This window comes from Triticum urartu, chromosome 3A (assembly GCF_056163025.1).
Source record: "Triticum urartu cultivar PI428250 chromosome 3A, HENAU_Tu73, whole genome shotgun sequence".
Classification (NCBI taxonomy): Eukaryota; Viridiplantae; Streptophyta; class Magnoliopsida; order Poales; family Poaceae; genus Triticum; species Triticum urartu.
The window spans coordinates 579,336,192-579,361,080 of NC_141875.1; the positions used below are offsets into that span (position 1 = coordinate 579,336,192).

Consider the following 24,889-nt stretch of genomic DNA (forward strand, 5'->3'; position numbering starts at 1 on the left):
AAACGCGGTGCTAATTTTCCCTTAACTCCAAAGCGCTTAACTCCTCGAAGTGGGGGTACTCGAAGATAAACTCTGTCTCCGGTTTCGTAAACTGTCTCCTTGCGTTTAGAATCTGCGTAGCTCTTTTGTCTGGACTGGGCTACCTTGAGCCTATCGCGAATCAACTTAACCTTCCGTTCAGACTCCTTAATCAAAGCTGGTCCAAAGAATTGACGGTCTCCAACTTCGTCCCATGACAACGGTGTCCTGCACCTCCTTCCGTATAAAGCTTCGAAAGGTGCCATCTTCAAACTGTTTTGGTAACTGTTGTTATAAGAAAACTCCGCATACGGCAAGTTATCGTCCCAGCTAGATCCATAATCTAGTGCACAAGCTCTCAGCATATCTTCCAAAATCTGATTGACTCTCTCGGTCTGTCCATCTGTCTGCGGATGAAAAGCTATGCTGAACTCTAGTCTGGTTCCTAAAGTTTCATGCAACTGATTCCAAAATTTTGAGGTAAATTGGGTTCCTCTATCTGATACGATACTCCTCGGAACTCCATGCAAACAAATGATCCTAGTCATGTATATCTTTGCCAACTTAGCACTGGTGTAAGTGGTCTTAACTTGAATAAAATGTGCTACCTTCGTCAAACGATCAACTACTACCCATATCGAATCGTAGCCTGCTTTCGTCCTGGGTAGTCCTGTGATAAAATCCATGCCTATCTTATCCCACTTCCATTCGGGTATCGGCAATGGTTGTAACAATCCTGCTGGCTTCTGATGCTCTGCCTTTACTCTCTGACATACGTCACAAACTGCTACATATGCTGCAATATCCTTCTTCATTCCGGTCCACCAGAATGTTTCCTTCAAATCCAAATACATCTTGGTATTCCCTGGGTGAATCGAATACGGTGAATCATGTGCCTCGTGCAAAATCAACTTTCTGATCTCCGGGTCATTGGGCACATAAACACGGTCCTCATACCATAGGGTATCGTGCTCATCCTCACGAAATCCCTTTGCTTTTCCTTTGCTCAATTTCTCTTTTATAGCAGCAATCTCCTTGTTTGATTTCTGAGCTTCTCTGATCTTATCCATCAATGTTGACTGAATCTCCAATGCTGCTACATAGCCTCTCGGAACTATTTCCAAACATAGCTCACGAAGGTTTTCTGCTAACTCCTTTGGTACTTCTCCTGTCATTACCATATTGACATGGCTCTTACGGCTCAATGCGTTAGCTACTACATTAGCTTTTCCGGGATGGTAATGCAATCTCATGTCATAATCCTTGATGAGCTCCAACCATCTCCTTTGTCTGAGGTTCAACTCCTTCTGCGTGAAAATGTACTTCAAACTCTTGTGATCCGTGTACACCTCACAATGATTTCCAATGAGGAAATGTCTCCACGTTTTCAATGCATGCACTACGGCTACTAACTCCAAATCATGCGTGGCATAATTCAACTCATGAGGCTTCAGTTGTCGTGAAGCATACGAAACAACTCTTCCTTCCTGCATAAGCACTGCTCCAAGTCCTCGACGTGAAGCGTCGCAATACACCTCATAATCCTTGGTCTGATCTGGCAAAATCAATACTGGTGAGGTAACCAAGCGTTTCTTGAACTCCTGAAAACTAGCCTCACATTCCTCAGTCCAATTGAACTTAGTATCCTTCTTCAACAATTCAGTCATAGGCTTTGCAATCTTTGAAAAGTTCTCAATGAATCTCCAGTAGTATCCTGCGAGTCCAAGAAAACTCCGGATCTCTCCAACTGTCGTTGGTGCTTCCCATTCGGTTACAGTCTCAACCTTAGTGGGGTCAACTGCTATACCTTCTCCGGATATAACGTGTCCGAGGAATCCAACTTCCTTCAACCAAAACTCACATTTGCTGAATTTGGCGTACAACTGATGTTCCCTTAGTTTCTCCAAAACCAAACGCAAATGTTCCTTATGCTCCTCTTCATTCTTTGAATAAACCAGGATGTCATCTATGAACACTACGACGAACTTATCCAAAAACTCCATAAACACTTTGTTCATCAAGTTCATAAAATAGGCAGGTGCGTTAGTCAATCCAAATGACATAACGGTATACTCATACAGTCCATATCTTGTGGTGAATGCTGTCTTAGGTATGTCCTGCTCCCGAATCTTCAATTGATGGTACCCTGATCGCAAATCGATCTTGGAAAACACTTTAGCTCCTTGCAACCGATCAAACAGATCGTTGATCATTGGTAGTGGGTACTTGTTCTTGATGGTTACTTCATTCAATCCCCGATAATCTACAACCATCATTAATGATCCATCCTTCTTTTCCACTAGAAGTACGGGTGAACCCCAAGGCGAAGAACTTGGGCGAATGTAACCTTTATCCAATAACTCCTTAATCTGATTCTTAATTTCTACCAAATCCTTTGCTGGCATCCGGTACGGTTGCTTCGATATTGGGCCTATACCTGGCAATAACTCAATCAAAAACTCAATGTCTCTATCTGGTGGCATGCCTGGTAATTCCTCAGGAAATATATCAGGAAAATCCTTTACCACTGGTACTTCTTCCTGCACAACTCCTGTTAAATAATTTACTTGTGTCCTGTTTGGCACATGCCGGGATACATACTTGATCCTTCTTCCTTCTGATGTGGTAAGCAAAATTGTCTTACTAGCACAATCGATGTTTCCTCCATACATCGACAGCCAATCCATACCAAGAATCACATCCAGACCTTGGGACTCCAGAATAATTAAATCCGTTGGGAAAACATGCCTTCCTATACTTAATGGCACTTGGAAACATCCTTGTTTGGCCATGTACTCTGCTCCTGGCGAGCTTACTAGCATAGGCGTTTTAAGAATCCTAGTGGGCAGGCTATACTTTTCCACAAATCCCCTTGATATGTATGAATGCGATGCACCAGTATCGAAAAGAACGAGTGCGGTAAATGACTTAACCAAAAACTTACCGATTACTGCATCGGGCTGATCTTCAACCTCCTCCACATTAACGTGGTTCACCTGTCCCCTATTGAAAGGGTTCGGCTTCTTCCCAGATCTTCCATTGCCATTTCCATTCTGGCCTTCGGGACATTCATTGGCATAATGTCCGGTCTTGGAACACTTGAAACAAGTGACTTGACTCAGATCTCTCTTGGTTGGGGTGATGGGGTGGTCCGGTTCTGGCCGTTGCTTCCTCCATTCCCATTACCATTCTTGTGGCCATTATGGTTGTGCGAGCTACCTCCTCCATGGGTGTGCTGAAACTGAAATCCCGGTTTAGGTGTAAAACGGGGCTTCTGCTGGGCTCCAGAGTTATACTTCCCCTGTCCATACTTCCTCTTACGGTTCTCAATCTGTTGTTGCTTTCCTTCAATCATGATGGCACGATCTACCAACTCCTGGTAGTTGTTGAAACTTGCTACCATCAATTTCATGCTTAGTTCATCATTCAGTCCCTCCAGAAACTTCTCCTGCTTAGCTGCGTCCGTAGCAACGTCATCTGGGGCATAACGTGCTAACTTGCTGAAATCGTCAACGTACTGGCCAACTGTCCTTCCTCCTTGGCGTAAGTTGCGAAAATCACGCTTCTTCATGGCCATAGCTCCTGCTGAAACATGGGCAGTGCGGAAAGCTTGCTGAAACTGATCCCATGTGACAGTGTCAACTGGGTAAGTGGCTATGAAATTCTCCCACCATGCTGCCGCGGGTCCGTCAAGCTGGTGAGAGGCAAACTTCACTTTCTCACCATCCGTGCATCCTGCAGTGGTCAACTCCCTTCCTATCTTGCGGAGCCAATCGTCTGCTACTATTGGCTCGGTGCTACTGGAAAACACCGGCGGATTCAGCCTAAGAAAACGGGCTAAGTGGTCAACAGGTGGTGGTGGTGGGTTGTTGTTGTTGTTCTGCTGGTTCTGAACTAACATCTGCATCAATTGATTCTGTTGCTGGATCAACTGAGTGAGCTCCGGTGGGAATCCATTGTCACGTCTCGGAGGCATCTGAGGGTTTAGAAAGGATGAGATATAAGAATAGAGTGAGGTCTAAAGGGAAAACACTACCCCAATGCACATGAGCAAAAACACACAAAATCACTTCATTCAATCAAACAAGGGCTTACAATCGGTCTAAAACTATCGCAAAAGTGCTCGACTATAATGTTTACAGGGGGGGAATGCTACTACTATCTGGTGGTCATCTAGAAATTTGAACCGCTGGAAGACTCCATGATATCTGCTCCAGCTTCGTCTTCAAAGTCGGGTTCACTTGGATCCAAATCGGTGTCGTCGATGATGATGTAGTTGTCCGGACATGCGACGTACTCGTCTTCCTCTTTGGATGCTAACTTCCTCTTGAGTTCTTCAATCTCCTGCTTAAGATCGCCATTGTGTCTTGCTAGAGCTACGATCTCGTCCATGTAGTCCTTGCGTGTAGACTTCAGTGCTCCTTCTAGCTCGATGATCCTTGCCTTTGCATTCTTCAACTCTATCATATCATTGCACATCTAGTTCTCGTGGCGTCGAATGTGCTGGTTTAACTCCTGGATGAATGATGCAATGGATCTATCCTTCTTGGTGCTGACTAACTCCCATTGTTCATCTCGGCGTCCGCAAATCTGGTAGATAGTGTCCTTGAGGTCTTCTTGGTAAACTTCTCCAATGCGTCCTATGGTGATATGAGCTGCCATGCTCTTTCCCAGACTCCAGGTTGGTGCATTGAAAACACTATCTATAGGCTTCGTGATTGGCGCGAATGTTCTTCCCGGAACGTGAGCTTGAATCTTCCAGCGCTCCTCTTCAGGCAGAGTGGTGTTGAAGGTTCCCGTGAAGCTTGGTAATCCAATGTTCAGGTACTTGGTGACTTCCTTCAGGTGAAATCCAAAAGGTGTGCCTTCATCTGGTTGAGCGTACTTAATCTTCGCGTTCATCATCCTAATAGAGTAGAAAATATGAGGAGTTAGAAAATGAGAAGAGAATGGTGATCTATGGCTTTAACTTAGTGGTCGTGTCCTACAGTCAGCGTGTGCTCTGATACCATATCTGTGGCGACCTGACCCAAATGGATCAAGCGCTCTGTGCTCAGGTGTCATCCCTGGATCAGTAATGCTGACACCACACAGTACATCGAAGGATTTATAGCAGAGTGGCAATCACACACTTATTACATCGTTGTCTCAAGGAAAACTTATTACAATAAATATGGCTTAAGGCCATCTAGTGTCGATAACAGCGGAGGACTCGGAAGATAAATGGGTCCATCAACTCCAACGGCATCACTGAGTATAGATCCACGACCTAAAAGCACCTTACTCATCATCTGAAAAGTCTGCAACATGAGAAGTTGCAGCCCGAAAACGGGTCAGCACATGGAATATGCTGGCAATGTAACACATAGAGAGTAATGGAATGAAACAGCTATACTATATGCATATATGGCTGGTGGAAAGCTCTATAGTTACAGTTTTGCGTAAAGCCAGTTTTTCCCTACTGCAAAGGAATAAATTTATTTAACTATCAAGGTAGTTGTTAAACATCGAGAATGGTTGACAGCATTCCGATCCCAGTTAAGTAATTAAAACCCAACAACATTAATTAGAAGTAACATGATGAGATTCACATGATATTCAAGTACTAGATACTCAAGTTGTCCATAACCGGGGACACGGCTAATCATGATTAGTTTGTACACTCTGGAGAGGTTTGCGCACTTTTCCCCACAAGACTCGATCGCCTCCGTTTGGTTTCTCGCACTACAGGGTGTTTGAGAAGACGGATGACCGAGACACAATCTTTTAGAAGCGCTAGCACCTTACATGTGGGTAGACCGGTACACCTACTTTCCCCTACATCTGCTAGTCTACCCGTAAGAGTTCGCACGACTTAGTCAACTATGCCAGAGCCCATAATGGCTTGTGGCTGCACACGGAAGTTTCTAGCATGAAAGATCTTATGATCCCTTTGAGCCTGGGTGGCGGTCCAAAATAAAAACAGGCAAGTCTTGATAGACATCAGGTGCCTCAATCCACCCAGATGTGTGTTTAAGTTGCCACCTTAGATAAACCATTAAATTATCAATCTCACAACTTTCATGGATATCACTCACACAATCCACGTCTACTAGCATAGCATGGCATAAATAGCAAGCATAGAAGTAGCTCCCAAAGGTTTCATAATAATACAGGTAATAGGTACTACCTCATCTACTTCCCATCCCTCAATTTAATTAGATCCTAATCATGCAATGTGAGAGGATTGATCTAATGCAATAAAACATGGGTTGTAGAAAAGGTATGATCAAAGTGTTACTTGCCTTGCTGATGATCCGTGAGACCTAGGGTTTCGAAGTAACAAGCGGCGCAATCCGGGTAATCTATCGCAGACAAACAACAAGCACACAATAAGTACTCATCTAATGCACAGGTAAAACTCGAACGAGAGAACGAACCAGAAAGTTCAACTTAAGAACTCCGGTTGCAAAGAAAGAACGAACCGAACAAAGAAACGGAAAACAAACGGCGGAAGAAAACAACTCGGTTCTAGCAAGTTGAAACTAGGTCAAATTTTACCGTAGCAAAAACTTGTTTAAGTTGATTAGTCGGAACGGCGGTTTCGAAACGAAACTCCAGGCGCTTGAATCACCTGATTCCGATAAACGAGCGAGAAGAAAGACTAGAACGAAGATCGGATCTGAGATCACGATCGCAGAAAGAACGCGGAATAAATCCGACGAAAAGAAAGAGACGAACGGTTAAACGAACGGGCGTCGTTAACCGGAAAAAAAATCGGTGATCACGTTCGTTGAGACGAACGGTCCGAAAGAAGAACGAAAACCGATCTAGGGTTTCGGAAGAAAACCAAAACAAAAACCGGAAGAGAAAAAAGAAAAGAATCGAATAGAAAACGGAACGGTTCTTTTAGGAAAAACCGGACCGGGGAAGAAAAAGAGAGGCGCGGCTACCTCGGGAGGCGGGCTCCGGGCGGCGGCGGCGGCTTGGGGCTGCGCGCTGCTGCTTGCTACGGCTTAGGAGGAGAGGGGCTTGGGGTTTTGATGTGAGGAGAGGGGGGTGTTGGTATTTATATAGGAGGGGGGGCTAGAGACTTGGGGAAGGGGCAAGGGGCAAGGGCGGCGGCGGCCTGGAGTCCTTCCAGGACTCGGGCGAGGCTTGCGGCTGGCGCTGGCGCGCAGGGCGGCTGGGCCGGCCGGCTTGGCCCTTGGCCCAGGCGGGGCGCTGCTCCCTTTTTTTTAAATCGGTTACGCGCGCAGAAAACAAAAGAAAGAAAATCTAAACGAGCTCCAAAATTCCTAAAGTAAATATTCCCCGACTCCTAAAAATGAGCCGAACAAATGAACTTTACTCCGGACCTAGAATGCAATTTTTGAAAACACGCATTTTTCCCTATCCAAATAAAAGCAAACAAAACTCCGGCAAACAAAATTTGATCTATTTATTAAATCTTCATTTTTCCTCAATTTTGGGAAAGTCATATTATTCCCTATCTTATATTTTTGATATCGGAAAAATTATTGAAGATGAAATAAATAAATCAAATGATCCTCTTTTCAAATTCGAGAAAACTCTCAAATATGAAAATAACGAGATCTCCAACTCTCTCTGAAGGTCCTTGAGTTGCGTGAAATTTCTAGGATCAACCAAAATGCAAGAAAAATATGTTATGCATGATGATCTAGTGTATAACATTCCAAATTGCAAATTTGGGATGTTACACCTGCTGTTGATAAAATGGGGAACGGGCTTTTGTGACATCGCGCTCCTCCTCCAGGGCATCTAAGTTGTCCTCGTACATGCGCACTCGAGGTAAGTCATGAATAATGTCACAGGGTAACACAGCCTCTGCGCCGTACACCATGAAGAAAGGTGTATATTGGGTAGTGTGATTGAGCATGGTCCGTGCTACCTCTTGAGCTTGCGTTGGATTTCCCCGAAGAGGAGAGGATGATGCAGTAGAGTACCGTAAGTATTTCCTTAGTTTTTGAGAACCAAGGTATCAATCCAGTAGGAGGCTACACGCAAGTCCCTCGTACATACACAAAAACAATAGCTCCTCGCAACCAACGGGATTAGGGGTTGTCAATCCCTTCACGGTCACTTACGAGAGTGAGATCTGATAGAGATGATAGATAATATTTTTGGTATTTTTGATATAGAGATGCAAAGTGAAAAGTAAAAGGCAAAGTCAAAAGGCAAAGCCATAATAAAGTTATGGAGATTGATATGATGAGAATAGACCCGGGGGGCATAGGTTTCACTAGTGGCTTCTCTCAAGAGCATAAGTATTTCTATGGTGGGTGAACAAATTACTGTTGAGCAATTGACAGAATTGAGCATAGTTATGAGAATATCTAGGTATGATCATGTATATAGGCATCTGATGACCCACAAGTATACGGGATCTATCGTAGTCCTTTCGATAAGTAAGAGTGTCGAACCCAACGAGGAGTAGAAGGAAATGATAAGCGGTTTTCAGCAAGGTATTCTCTGCAAGGACTGAAATAAGTGGTAACAGATAGTTTCGTGATAGGATAATTTGTAACGAGCAACAAGTAACAAAAGTAAATAAAGTGCAGCAAGGTGGCCCAATCCTTTTTGTAGCAAAGGACAAGCCAGAACAAACTCTTATAAGGAAAAGCGCTCCCGAGGACACATGGGAATATCGTCAAGCTAGTTTTCATCATGTTCGTATGATTCGCGTTCGGTACTTTGATAATTTGATATGTGGGTGGACCGGTACTAGGGTGCTGTTCTTACTTGAAAAAGCATCCCACTTATGATTAACCTCTATTGCAAGCATCCGCAACTACAACAAAAGTATTAAGGTAAACCTAACCATAGCATGAAACATGTGGATCCAAATCAGCCCCTTACGAAGCAACGCATAAACTAGGGTTTAAGCTTCTGTCACTCTCGCAACCATCATCTACTTATTACTTCCCAATGCCTTCCTCTATGCCCAAATAATGGTGAAGTGTTATGTAGTCGACGTTCACATAACACCACTAGAGGCTAGACAACATACATCTCATCAAAATATCGAACGAATACCAAATTCACATGATTACTAATAGCAAGACTTCTCCCTTGTCCTCAGGAACAAACGTAACTACTCACAAAGCATATTCATGTTCATAATCAGAGGGGTAATAATATGCATATAGGATCTGAACATATGATCTTCCACCAAATAAACCAACTAGCATCAACTACAAAGAGTAATAAACACTACTAGCAACCTACTAGCACCAATCCCGGACTTGGAGACAAGAATTGGATACAAGAGATGAACTAGGGTTTGGAGATGAGATGGTGCTGGTGAAGATGTTGATGGAGATTGCCCTCTCCCAATGAGAGGAGCGTTGGTGATGACGATGGTGATGATTTCCCCCTCCCGGAGGGAAGTGTCCCCGGTAGAACAGCTCTGCCGGAGCTCTAGATTGGTTCTGCCAAGGTTCCGCCTCGTGGTGGCGGAGTGTCGTCCCGAAAGGTTCCTCCTTATTTTTTTCTCATCGAAAGACTTCATATAGGAGAAGATGGGCGTAGGAGAGCCACCAGGGGGACCACGAGGTAGGGGGCGCGCCCTAAGGGGGGGCACCCTCATGAGCAGGGTGTGGGCCCCCTGGCCTTCATCGTTGGCAAGGATTTTTCTTTATTTATTTTAAGATGTTTCGTGGAGTTTCACGACTTCTGGAGTTGCGCAGAATAGGTCTCTAATATTTGCTCCTTTTCCAGCCCAGAATTCCAGCTGCCGGCATTCTCCCTCCTTATGTAAACCTTGTAAAATAAGAGAGAATAGCCATAAGTATTGTGACATAACGTGAAATAATATCCCATAATGCAATAAATATTGATATAAAAGCATGATGCAAAATGGACGTATCAACTCCCCCAATCTTAGACCTCGCTTGTCCTCAAGAGAAAAGCCGATAACAATAAATATGACCTCATGTTTAGAGGTAGAGGTGTCAATAAAAATAAAATACGGACATGAAGGCATCATGATTATTCTCATAACAGCAACATACATAGATTTTGTCATATGATTACTTATGTTCAAGTGATGATCTATTCACAATGCAAAAGTATGAATCATAAACCTTATTGAGCACCAGCGAACTATAATCTCAGTCATTGAAGCAATTGCAATTTATCATAACATCTGAAAGAGTCTATGTCAGAGCTTAAAAGCAAGTCCACATACTCAACTATCATCTAGTCCTTCATAATTGCTAACACTCATGCAATACTTGTGGTTACAGAGTTTTAATCGGACACAGAGAAAGATAGGGGCTTATAGTTTTGTCCCACAACCTTTTACCTCAACGGTAATGTCAACAATAATAATTCATGCTCCCGTACATCCAATTAGATATATATATCATGTTCTTTCCAACAGGTTGGGCTTGCCAAAGGATAAAATGAAAAAGGAAAGGTGAAGATCACCGTGACACTCGCATAAGGTAGAAGATAATAATAAAAGATAGGCCCTTCGCAGAGGGAAGCAGAGGTTGCCATGCGCTTTTATGGTTGGATGCATAAAATCTCAATGCGAAAGAACGTCACTTTATATTGCCCCTTGTGATATGAACCTTTATTATGCAGTCCGTCGCTTTTATTACTTCCACATCACAAGATCGTATAAAGCTTATTTCTCCCACACCAATCAGTCATACATATTTAGAGCAATTTTTATTGCTTTGCACTGATGACAACTTACTTGAAGGATCTTACTCAATCCATAGGTAGATATGGTGGACTCTCATGGCAAAACTAGTTTAAGGGTATTTGGAAGCACAAGTAGTATCTCTACTTGGTGCTGAGAATTTGGCTAGCATGAGGGGGAAAGGCAAGCTCAAAACGTTAGAGGATCCATGACAACATACTTTATCTCAGATATAAGAAAACATAACTCATTATGTTGTATTCCTTGTCCAACATCAACTCTTTAGCATGTAATATTTTATTGAGTGCTCCCAATCGTAAAAGATGTCAATGATAATATATCTATATGTGAAACCTCTCTTTCCTTATTAATTCCTATTAATTGCAACGATGACCAAAGCTATGTTTGCCAACTCCCAACAACTTTTAATCATCATACTCTTTCTACGTGAAGTCATTACTTTCAATAAGATCAATATGAACTCTTTGTTTCTTTTTGTTCTTTTTCTTCTTTTCTTTTATTCACCCAAGACCATGGCAAAATAATCAAGCCCTTGACTCAACACTAATCTTTATTATATATAGCTCATTGACTCGATTACATAGAGAGATCATAAAGCAAAACTCAAAACTAGATCATGCCATAACTTTATTCTACTAGATCAAGATACTACTAAAAGGATCAAACTAAGAAAAACGATAAAGATAGTAGTTGTGATTGTGATATGATACTGGGGCAACTCCCCCAAGCTTGGTAGTTGCCAAGGGGAGTGCCCATACCCAGGTGATTATGTCTCCTTTGTCAGTGAACAAGGTGGGGGTGTTGTCGATGATGCGGGCTTTGCGTCCATCTTCCAAGGCATAGGTTCACCATCATAGAAGGATGATCGAGTCTCCGGAATCCTCAAATCTGCAGCCAAACTCATCCTTTTGAATCTATATTCATACTCACAGTTTTGGTTTTGCAGGTCATAGATTTGGGCTTGGAGGTGCTCGATCTTCTCGTGAAGCTTGAAGATGGCCTCCCCGATGTTGTCAGCATCCAACTTGTGGTTGCTAGTGAACTCCGCGATCATCATGTGGTTGGAGTTGAGTCCACGTTCCACCATCCCTTGGCACTTGAAACTTGTTTCTCCACTGCTTCGAGCCTTGTCTCCATGCTTCCGGTCCCCTTTGGTCCCTCTTCATCGTGGATGTGCAGCAACCCGTCACGCAACTCAATGGTTTGAGGGTGTCGCGGCACCTCCGCGAGGTAAGGGTTGATGACCTTCTCGAAGAACTTGTCCTTGGAAGCACTTGGGGCCGTCATGATAATCTAGATCTGTCAGAAAAAACAGCTCGAAACAAGAACATAGGAGATTTGCGTGATACGGGAGTCAAAACCTTCGGGAGAATATATAATGAATTTTTACCGACCAAAATACGTACCGTGCAAGAAAACGGAGTCCAAAGGGCACACGAGGTGCTCACGAGGTAGGGGGGCGCGCCCACCACCCTCGTGGGGCCCTCGTTTCCTTTCCGGAATGCTACTTATTTTTCTATTTTTCTAAATATTCCAAAACGGAGAAATATTACCTTAAAATTTATTTTGGAGTCGGTTTACTTACCGTACCACGTACCTATTCCTTTTCAGAGTCTGAAACGTTCTGGGAAGTGTCTCTTATGCATTCCTCCGGGGTTACCGTTTCAATAATATTGGTTTCAACATTTATGGGATTACCTGAGATATAATGTTTAATTCTTTGACCATTTACCACCTTCGGATTCGTGCCTTCGAAGTTGTTGATTTTTATGGCACCGGAATGATAGACCTCCTCGATAACGTAGGGGCCTTACCATTTGGAGAGAAGTTTTCCTGCAAAAAATATTAAACGAGAGTTGTATAGCAATGCATAATAACCTACATTAAACTCACGCTTTTGTATCCTTTTGTCATGCCATCTTTTAACTTTTTCTTTAAACAACTTGGCATTTTCATAAGCTTGGGTTCTCCATTCATCAAGTGAGCTAATATCAAATAACCTCTTCTCACCGGCAAGTTTGAAATCATAGTTGAGCTCTTGAAAAGCCCAATATGCCTTATGTTCTAGTTCGAGAGGTAAGTGACATGCTTTTCCATAGACTATTTTATACGGAGACATACCCATAGGATTTTTGTATGCAGTTCTATAAGCCCATAATGCATCATCAAGTTTCTTGGACCAATTCTTTCTAGACCTATTAACAGTCTTTTGCAAAATTAATTTGAGCTCTCTATTGCTCAATTCTACTTGACCACTAGACTGTGGGTGATGAGGAGATGCAATTCTATGATTAACATCATATTTAGCAAGCATTTCACGGAAAGCACCATGAATAAAATGTGAACCACCATCAGGCATTAAATATCTAGGGACTCCAAACCTCGGAAAAATAACTTCCTTAATCTTAATAGAAGTGTTATGATCAGCACTACTAGTTGGAATAGCTTATACCCACTTAGTAATGTAATCAACAGCAACTAAAATATGTGTATATCCATTAGAGGCAGGAAAAGGTCCCATATAATCAAAACCCCAAACATCAAATGGTTCAATAACAAGTGAATAATTCATAGGCATTTCCTGACGTTTACTAATATTACCGATTCTTTGACATTCATCACAAGACAAGACAAACTTACGGGCATCCTTGAAGAGAGTAGGCCAATAAAAACTGGATTGCAATACCTTATGTGCAGTTCTATCTCCAGCGTGGTGCCCTCCATAAGCCTCGGAGTGGCACTTGCATAGGATCTGTTCCTGTTCATGCTCAGGTACACAATGTCTAATAACACCATCTACTCCTTCTTTATAAAGATGTGGGCCATCCCAAAAGTAATGTCTCAAATCATAGAAAAACTTTTTCTTTTGTTGGTATGTGAAGTTTGGTGGTATAAATTTAGCAACAATATAATTAGCATAATCAGCATACCAAGGAGTACTACGAGAAGTACTTATAACATTTAATTGTTCATCAGGAAAGCTATCATCAATAGGTAGTGGGTCATCAAGAACATTTTCTAGCCTGGACAAGTTGTCTGCAACGGGGTTCTCAGCTCCCTTCCTATCAGCAATATGCAAATCAAATTCTTGTAGCAACAGAACCCATCTAATAAGTCTAGGTTTTGCATCTTTCTTTTCCATAAGATATTTAATAGCAGCATTATCAGTGTGAATAGTTACTTTAGAATCAACAATATAGGGTCTGAACTTATCACAAGAAAATACAACTGCTAAAAGTTCTGTTTCAGTAGTAGCATAATTTCTTTGAGCATTGTCCAGAGTCTTACTAGCATAATGGATAACATTTAATTTCTTATCAACTCTTTGTCCTAGAACAGCACCTATAGCATAATCACTAGCATCACACATAATTTCAAAAGGTAAATTCCAATTAGTTGGCTGAACAATAGGTGCAGAGACTAATGCTTTCTTAAGTATTTAAAATGCTTCTACACAATCATCATCAAAGACAAATGGTATATCTTTTTGCAATAAATTAGTCAGAGGCCGAGAAATTTTTGACAAGTCCTTAATGAACCTCCTATAAAATCTGGCATGACCAAGGAAGCTTCTTATACCTTTGATGTCCTTAGGACATGGCATCTTTTCAATAGCATCAACCTTGGCTTTATCAACTTCAATACCTCTTTCAGAAACTTTGTGCCCCAAGACAATACCTTCATTAACCATAAAGTGGCACTTTTCCCAGTTCAAGACAGGATTAGTTTCTTCACATCTCTGCAAAACTCGATCAAGATTGCTCAAGCAATCATCAAAAGGGGAACCATAGACGGAAAAGTCGTCCATGAAAACCTCACAAATCTTTTCACAAAAGTCAGAGAATATAGCCACCATGCATCTTTGAAAGGTAGCAGGTGCATTACATAAACCAAAAGGCACACGTCTATAAGCAAAAGTACCAATAGGGCATGTAAAAGTAGTCTTTGATTGATCTTTAGCCGACATAGGTATTTGAGAGAAACCAGAGTAACCATCTAGGAAGCAATAATGTGTATGTTTGCATAATCTTTCTAGCATTTGATCAATAAAAGGTAAGGGGTAATGATCTTTCTTAGTAGCCTTATTTAATTTGTGGAAATCAATTACCATCCTATAACCTGTGATAATTCTTTATGGGGTCAATTCATCCTTATCATTAGGAACAACAGTAATACCTCCCTTCTTAGGGACACAATGGGATAAATTATACCTGCCTCCAGAAGCTTTAATATTTCTTTTCTTACCACTTCTTTCATTTTAGAATTTCAGACGTCGTTGAGGATCACGAACTGGTTTGGCATCTGCTTAAGATCATCAAGAGTATATCCAATAGCGGCACGATGCTTCTTCAGAGTTTTCAATAATCTTTCTTCTTCATGCTCTGAAAGGTTAGCACTAATAATAACAGGATATATCTTCTTTTCATCAAGATAAGCATATTAAGCTCTTTGTGTTGCAACAGGCAAATTGTGTTGCAGAATAGGTTCCTGTTTAAAGAATACTTCATCTATTTCCATTCTTTCATTCATGAACATATCATTTTCATGGTCTAGTAAATAGTGTTCTAAAGGATCACTAGGAGGTACACGAATAGAAGCAAGACCAATAATTTCATCCTTACTAGGCAATTCTTCCTCACGATGTTGTTTACTAAATTTAGAGAAATTAAACTCATGAATCATATCATCCAAGCCAATAGTAAAAACATTCTTTTCACAATCTATCCTAGCATTAACAGTGTTCAAGAAGGGTCTACCAAATATAATGGGACAAAAGCTATCTTGTGGGGAACTGAGAACAAGAAAATCAGCGGGATATTTGGTTTTCCCACACAAGACTTCAACATCTCTAACAATTCCCACTGGTGAAATAGTATCTCTATTGGCAAGTTTAATTGTGACATCAATTTCTTCTAACTCAGCAGGTGCAATTTCATGCTTGATTTCTTTATACAAGTCATAAGGTATAACACTAGCACTAGCACCCATATCACATAAACCATGATAACAATGATCTCCTATTTTAATAGAAATAACAGGCACGCCTACCACAGGTCTATGTTTATCTTTAGCACAAGGTTTAGCAATTCTAGAAGTTTCATCGTTGAACTGAATAACATGCCCATCAATATTATCAGACAAGAGATCTTTAACAATAGCAATATTAGGTTCTACTTTAACTTGCTCAGGAGGTGTATAAGTTCTAATATTGCTTTTACGAACAACAGTTGAAGCTTTAGCATGATCCTTTATTCTAATAGGGAAAGGTGGTCTCTAAACATAAGAAGCAGGAACAATAGGATCATTATAAGTGACAGTCTTTTCTTCAACTTTAATAGGTGCAGCTACTTTTACTTCTATGGGAGGATGATATTTAAACCACTTCTCCTTGGGGAGATCAACATAAGTAGCAAAAGATTCACAGAAAGAATCTACTATCTCAGAGTCAAGTCCATATTTAGTGCTAAACTTACGGAAAATATCGGTATCCATAAAAGATTTAACACAATCAAACTTAGGTGTCATACCTGACTCCTTACTTTCGTCGAGGTCCCAATCTTCAGAGTTGCGTTTAATTCTATCCAATAAGTTCCATTTGAATTCAATAGTCTTCATCATAAAAGAGCCAGCACAAGAAGTATCGAGCATGGTGCGATTGTTTTTAGAGAGCCGAGCATATAAATTTTGAATAATTGTTTCCCTTGAAAACCCATGATTGGGGCATGAATATAACATTGATTTAAGCCTCCCCCAAGCTTTGAGCGATGCTTTCTCCTTCGCAAGGCCAGAAATTATATATACTAGTCGTCAACCCGTGCATTCGCACGGGCTAGCATGTGTTACAGCTTTATAAGTTGTTGGAATCTACAATAGTTTTTGTGTCATGGTTTGTCTCCTATAAAATAACTAAAAACAGAGGGAAATACTAAAATTACAACTACACCTATTTAGTAATTATAAACATTAACGACATGAAAAAGTAACATGCATCAGAAGTTTAATCACTACGTAACTTCTGAAATAATTATTAATAAGCAATATTGGCTGTATACAATTCCGCGTGCTTAGTATCAATGGGTAATTTCCATAATGCAAATAGTAAATTGCAGTTTTACTTTGTATTGAAATTTCGTACATAAAAATATTTCATGCTCGTTTTTTCTCAAATTTATAATGTAAACGCATGGACACAAATTTCTAGTCTCTTTCATATTTGTTTTGAAAGATCTTGGTCCATATTTTAATTATATTTTGAAAAGCTACAATTAATTAAGTTCATATTTCTACTTTTTGTACTATTAGAATTGTCAAAGCTAACATTTTTAGCTTGATGTCATGTGTCATTATTAACTTCTGTTTTGTGTGTCAACTCTTACAATAATCTAGGTAGGGTATTTCTTATAATTTTTTATTATTTATCTTTAGTAGTGAACATTAATAATTTCGAACTGGTATGTCCAGCTTGTGTTCTGAGATTTCTCAAATCAAACTTTCTCTCACAAAAGCAGTCCTCCCTCCAATCCATATTAATTGTCGTTGGTTTAGTACAACATTGTAGGGAGGAATACACAATGTATGCTCGATATAATTCACTGAGACTGGAAATATTATGCTGGAAAATAGACTCCATGTTTTTCTTTACACCATGACAGATCCCACATTATTCTAAAATATATAACATTATTTTATAGATCAGTGGTCTTATCATTGGTTTTTGAATCTTGAATATTGCAGATTCGATAGAGAAAAGGATTTTTCAGTTGTCTTTTATGCCACTCGCTCAAATTTCTAAATTATTTCGTGGGAAAAGAAAGTTACACAATCAAATATACATTCTCTCATTTTGTATCTTTATCGACAAAAATGCTACAAATAATCCTTAAATCCATAATATACTTATCTATAAATAAGAATAGGCCCTTTTATATTTGCATGATCTAATAAGGGCATGGTCAACCATAAAAGAGCATAAGTAGGAAATCTTTCAACTACCTGAGTTGAATGTCTCAAATTAACTCTTTTTCAATCTCATACCATACTAACTATACCGCTGCATGTGCATGCTTCTTATTGCACAAATATATCTTCCAGCCACCATGTTACGCCTTATCATAGCTCTTGCACTGTTGACCTGTTGTTATCTTTAGAATCGACCTATTGCTGAAACTAAATCTGCTTTTACACTAACCACTCTAAACAAATCATGTTTTACTTCCCTGATTGTCCTTTCCTTAGACATCATCTTATCCATGCATTTCGTTAAGATACTTATTCCTACACTTCCTTCAACACCATGTGGTCATCCTCGAACGGCAAAGAAACATCTGACGCAGGTTATATTAAAACGCAGATTTTAGAAACATCCTACATGGGGATTTCTAATTCTGGAAAACACATCAAATATTAGCATGAAGCTAGCAACCAACCAACATAGACATTCAGAGTCACCTTCTTTAGGCTAGATGTCTGGTGTGTAAGACCACTTTGCAGTGCCCGTGGAAAATAATCCAGAAGAATAAACATTTTTGGCGGGTGTCCAGCATAGTCATGTGTTCCGAGTGTTCCACCGGCCAAATACTTTGCCGAGTTTTTCTTCCGCCTTTCCCGAGTGCGTCGAATTCCAGTAGTGAGCATGTCTTGTGTCCCAATATAGCCTAATATGTATTGTACATGCATAATTTTTGACGTACATGGAATAGACTTACTAAATCCAACAACTCAGCCGCCTTATTATAATCCTTTGTGAATTTATAAAGTTAGAAGAAATCAAATCCATAAGCTAAGCGATTGCGCAGTTGGGAATGCATTTATAGAATTCTGAATAATCTGAATAATATAATGGCCGAAAGTAGCAGGAGCATCAGCATTACATATCTCGGGTAAGTTCTTTTAACAATATCAAAGGACAATAGGCGTAATATAACCACGGGTATTTAGCCTCATTGACGAATTGGTGAAGACATTAAAAAGACTAACTGAACATACACATGTTTTACTTGAGCGAAATGTGTGGAAATTTTGAACAAATAACTTGTTTAATTGTACTTCTCAATACGTCACATCAAGTGCATAAAAGCAGGTAGTAGTGTGTGCATGTTATAGAAATTAAAAGGCTACATACGGGTACTCTTCAGGGCATCCATGTTGGATCATCTTCCATAGGTAGATGATAGAAATATGCTCCGGTGCCTACACGTATGCATAGCACAAATGAAACATTTGAAGTGCACCGTTAAATAGGTCGAACATTGAAATTATAAGATGCTTTATGTTGGCGCATCATATGTTTTTTACGGTGTTTCCAAATCAAGTAGTACCAAAACTATATGTAGTTTACATGACACTGAGGTAACTAATAGATCAAGAGATGTATACAGAAGAAAAGGGGAAAGGGCATCAGAAGAAAGTAGAAGTCACATCATCCAGGAATTCTCAAGTGTTACCTTTTACCACTATTTTTTCAAATATTGCGGACCCTAGAGAACATGTCATCCTCCAACTTTCAGACTGCACTTCCATTTGCGACTAATGGCAGCAATTAGATGTCAAATTATCTAAATGCACACATGTGTAAAGTGAAGACCCAAGCGGACCTGAATTCATCTAGTGACAATAAAGATATAAAATCTATAAGATAGTAATGTTGAATTACATCAGCCATAGAAACATACTTTCAATTAGTCTGATTGTTAGGAAAAACATCAACAAACATGTGTCTATGAAGATAAGTACTTTCAAATTTCCAACTTATAAGATAAAAGAAAACAGTGATGGTGTCACATGCAAAATTGTCATTGGCCTCAAACTGCAGTCAGTGCATCTACTCCTTGGATCCCTAAAACATCGTGACCAAGAAACATTGAGAAAATTACTGCTATAATTCAGGAACACTTCATCAGAATGTTATATACCTAACATAACATGATTCTTTTTTTTGGACACGTCATAGTGTTGATGCTTACCCTGCTGTTGAGGTGAGGGGTTTACTTTTAACTTACCCATGATCAAAATCGTCCTTGCTGAAGTCATCAACCGTCGCTAGCTCTTGGTCATTCTGCTGGACTGGATCATGGTCTTTTTATGTGGATTGGAGCACTGATGGAGATTATGAGTCGATGATAGACATGGAGATGGGATGGAGCAAGGTAGAGCTGTAATATGTCCTTCCAAAATTAATCCACAAACAATTATGTACAAAATTACAAACGCTTAGGATGCGTGATTACCTGAGGTGAGTGATGCTGCTGTCGCTACTGTTTTCGGCAAGAGGGCATCACATCAGCGCCAGAGCAGTCACGTACTAATTATTTATTGTCTCCTCCAGCCAGATGTTTTCATCATAGTCTAGATAGTCCCAATAAAATTATACACAACACGTGCAGGCTGCAGCAGTAGATGTTTGCACAGTGGTGCCATCCAATTCTCCACAAGAAAAATACTTGCTATCTCCTCCATATAAGAACGATGAGGTTGGTAGGAGCCTGAACGCTAAGTAGCTAAAATCATGCTACCTGCTCATCAGGATTAGCATGGACTTCATCCACCATCTGGGACGGCACCAACCACAGTAGCTCCGTCCGTCTCCATATACACCACCCCTTACCTCTCTTGGTTGAAGGATTGGGAAAACTATTATTGGGGAAGCCAAATCACAGCAGAGAGTCGAGGATCCAGTTAGGGTTAATCAGCAGAGAAAATAAGATCCACCTATATAGGAATGGTTGACATTGGACGTGCTTTTCTATATGCCACAGGAAGATCTATTTGTTGTTTTTGGAGGGATTGAGGACACTGATTTTAATTTGCCATCGCTATCATCTGCTTCAAGAATCCGCCACGATAAAGGAAATTGAATACCTAGGTAGCAGGCACGACTGGAATAACTGAATATAAATCTAAATCAGCAAAAAGAAATATAAAACAAATCAGTGCTAGAAGATGAACCTGATGTAGATGAAGAAAATAATATTGCTGTGATAGGCTGAGCGCAGGAGATCCATGCACCCACTTCCCGGTTGCAAATTGGGAGAGATACGGATTTGTTTCCATATGGAGAGAGAGAGAGGGGCGTCCATGCCCAAATTACTTGCTCCAATTCGAGAGAGACATGGATCTCTTTCCAAAATTGTTATATGAAGAGAGATATGGATCCCGAGAGGGAGATTGCGAGAGAGAATAGGACTGCTTCAGGTCGTTTTTTTAACTGGGAAAGAAAGAAACGCTGGACATAGATATTTATGGTATTTTTTAACTGGGAAAGGCAAAAACGGTGGAGATAGATATTGACGGTACTTTTTTTTCCGCAACTTGCATGAGTTAATCTAGACCGTAATAACTTGGTCCCATCATTAGATGTACGGCTCGTATTTTCTAATTAACGTGAGAATTAATTGGTAGTCTGTAATTAGTATAGGTATAGATAGATAGATAGATATAGATAGATAGATAGATAGATAGATATAGATAGATAATTGCGATCACGATGAACAAGATGCATAGGATAATACTTTTGATGAAATTCCAATTTCAATCTTTTATAGTTCCATGATCTCGTATCATCACATAGCCTATACCATGTCAATGCGTCTCCCTTCAAAGATAAAGGGAAGACCTTCTTCTTAGCAACATCATCGGGTATACCTGCAAGCTTAAATAATCCACAAACTTCATCCACATATATTAAGTGCTCATCAGGATGTTTTGTTCCATCTCCTGTAAAAGGATTAGCTAGCAGTTTTTCCATCATACCCGAAGGAAATTCAAAAGCAGTTTCATTTTCAATAGGTTCAGTAGGTTGAGGAGCAAGTCTTTGCTCTACTGGACGGGATGAAGATACCCCGAACAAGCCCCTCTGAGAATTACTTTCCATAGTAACAAGTGACAGTAAATTTCATCACACTATATAAATTTTTCCTTACCAAATTCCACCTACCAAAGGCGCTACACTCCCCGGCAACGGCGCCAGAAAAGAGTCTTGATGACCCACAAGTATAGGGGATCTATCGTAGTCCTTTCGATAAGTAAGAGTGTCGAACCCAACGAGGATCAGAAGGAAATGATAAGCGGTTTTCAGTAAGGTATTCTCTGCAAGTACTGAAATAAGTGGTAACAGATAGTTTTGTGATAGGATAATTTGTAATGAGCAACAAGTAACAAAAGTAAATAAAGTGCAGCAAGGTGGCCCAATCCTTTTTGTAGCAAAGGACAAGCTGAAACAAACTCTTATAAGGAAAAGCGCTCCCGAGGACACATGGGAATATCGTCAAGCTAGTTTTCATCACGCTCGTATGATTCTAGTTCAGTACTTTGATAATTTGATATGTGGGTGGACCGGCGCTTGGTTGCTGTTCTTACTTGAAAAAGCATCCCACTTATGATTATCCTCTATTGCAAGCATCCGCAACTACAACAAAAGTATTAAGGTAAACCTAACCATAGCAGGAAACATGTGGATCCAAATCAGCCCCTTACGAAGCAACGCATAAACTAGGGTTTAAGCTTCTGTCACTCTCGCAACCATCATCTACTTATTACTTCCCAATGCCTTCCTCTATGCCCAAATAATGGTGAAGTGTTATGTAGTCGACGTTCACATAACACCACTAGAGGCTAGACAACATACATCTCATCAAAATATCGAACGAATACCAAATTCACATGATTACTAATAGCAAGACTTCTCCCTTGTCCTCAGGAACAAACGTAACTACTCACAAAGCATATTCATGTTCATAATCAGAGGGGTAATAATATGCATATAGGATCTGAACATATGATCTTCCACCAAATAAACCAACTAGCATCAACTACAAAGAGTAATAAACACTACTAGCAACCTACTAGCACCAATCCCGGACTTGGAGACAAGAATTGGATACAAGAGATGAACTAGGGTTTGGAGATGAGATGTTGCTGGTGAAGATGTTGATGGAGATTGCCCTCTCCCGATGAGAGGAGCGTTGGTGATGACGATGGTGATGATTTCCCCCTCCCGGAGGGAAGTGTCCCCGGTAGAACAGCTCTGTCGGAGCTCTAGATTGGTTCCGCCTCGTGGCGGCGGAGTCTCGTCCCGAAAGGTTCCTCCTTATTTTTTTTCTCATCGAAAGACTTCATATAGGAGAAGATGGGCATAGGAGAGCCACCAGGGGGCCCACAAGGTAGGGGGCGTGCCCTAAGGGGGGGGGCGCCCCCCACCCTCGTGAGCAGGGTGTGGGCCCCCTGGCCTTCATCTTTGGCGAGGATTTTTCTTTATTTATTTTAAAATGTTCCGTGGAGTTTCAGGACTTTTGGAGTTGCGCAGAATAGGTCTCTAATATTTGCTCCTTTTCCAGCCCAGAATTCCAGCTGCCGGCATTCTCCCTCCTTATGTAAACCTTGTAAAATAAGAGAGAATAGCCATAAGTATTGTGACATAACATGAAATAACAGCCCATAATGCAATAAATATTGATATAAAAGCATGATGCAAAATGGACGTATCAGCATCACGTCCGTGACAAGTAGACCGACTCCTGCCTGCATCTACTACTATTACTCCACTCATCGACCGCTATCCAGCATGCATCTAGAGTATTAAGTTAAAAATAGAGTAACGCCTTAAGCAAGATGACATGATGTAGAGGGATAGTTTCATGCAATATGATAAAAAACCTATCTTGTTATGCTCGATGGCAACAATACAATACGTGCCTTGCTGCCCCTTCTGTCATTGGGAAAGGACACCGCAAGATTGAACCCAAAGCTAAGCACTTCTCCCATGGCAAGAAAAACCAATCTAGTAGGACAAACCAAACTGATAATTCGAAGAGACTTGCAAAGATAACCAATCATACATAAAAGAATTCAGAGAAGATTCAAATATTGTTCATAGATAGACTTGATCATAAACCCACAATTCATCGGTCTCAACAAACACACCGCAAAAAGAAGATTACATCAAATAGATCTCCACGAGAGAGGGGGAGATCATTGTATTGAGATCCAAAAAGAGAGAAGAAGCCATCTAGCTAATAACTATGGACCCAAAGGTCTGATTGAACTACTCACACTTCATCGGAGAGGCTATGATGATGTATAAGCCCTCCGTGATGATGGCCCTCTCCGGCGGAGCTCCGGAGCAGGCCCCAAGATGGGATCTCGTGGATACAGAAAGTTGCGGCGGTGAAATTAGGTTTTTGGCTCTTGTTCTGATCGTTTGTGGGTATGTAGGTATATATAGGAGGAAGGAGTACGTCGGTGGAGTTCCGAGGGGCCCACGAGGCAGGGGGCGCGCCCTAGGGGGGCGCCCCCCACCCTCGTGACCGCCTTTTGACTCCTTGGAGTAGGGTCCAAGTCTCCTGGATCATGTTCGGTGGGAAAATCACGTTCCCGAAGGTTTCATTCCGTTTGGACTCCGTTTGATATTCTGTTTCTCCGAAATACTAAAATAGGCAAAAGACAGCAATTCTGGGCTGGGCCTCCGGTTAATAGGTTAGTCCCAAAAATAATATAAAAGTGGAAAATAAAGTCCAATATAGTCCAAAACAGTAGATAATATAGCATGGAGCAATCAAAAATTATAGATATGTTGGAGACGTATCAGGCATCCCCAAGCTTAATTCCTGCTTGTCCTCGAGTAGGTAAATGATAAAAAGAGAATTTTTGATGCGGAGTGCTACTTGGCATAATTTCAATGCAAATCTTCTTAAGGTTGGTATGAATATTCAGATTCAAAAGATTCAAGACAAAAGTTCATATTGACATAAAAATAATAATACTTCAAGCATACTAATTAAGCAATTATGTCTTCTCAGAATAACATGGCCAAAGAAAGTTTATCCCTACAAAATCATATAGTTTAGTCATGCTCCATTTTCTTCACACAAGAATGTTCTCATCATGCACAACCCCGTTGACAAGCCAAGCAATTGTTTCATACTTTAATAATCTCAAACTCATAAACCTTCACGCAATATATGAGCGTGAGCCATGGATATAGCACTATGGGTGGAATAGAATATGATGATGGGGGTTATGTGGAGAAGACAAAAAAGGAGAAAGTCTCACATCAACGAGGCTAATCAATAGGCTATGGAGATGCCCATCGATTGATGTTAATGCAAGGAGTAGGGATTGCCATGCAACGGATGCACTAGAGCTATAAATGTATGGAAGCTCAACAAAAGAAACTAAGTGGGTGTGCATCCAACTTGATTGCTC

The 24,889-nt window shown here is 40.7% G+C and overlaps 1 long non-coding RNA gene across 1 annotated transcript; it reads right to left on the reverse strand.

The window, feature by feature from the left end:
• Nucleotides 1-11,229: 11,229 nt before the first annotated feature.
• LOC147980614 (uncharacterized) lies at nt 11,230-20,864 on the reverse strand. Its single transcript, XR_015598564.1, has 4 exons — nt 20,636-20,864; nt 19,918-20,548; nt 19,690-19,842; nt 11,230-18,880 (listed from the first exon to the last, which is right to left on the reverse strand). It is a non-coding gene; the product is annotated as an uncharacterized LOC147980614 (long non-coding RNA).
• Nucleotides 20,865-24,889: the final 4,025 nt, after the last annotated feature.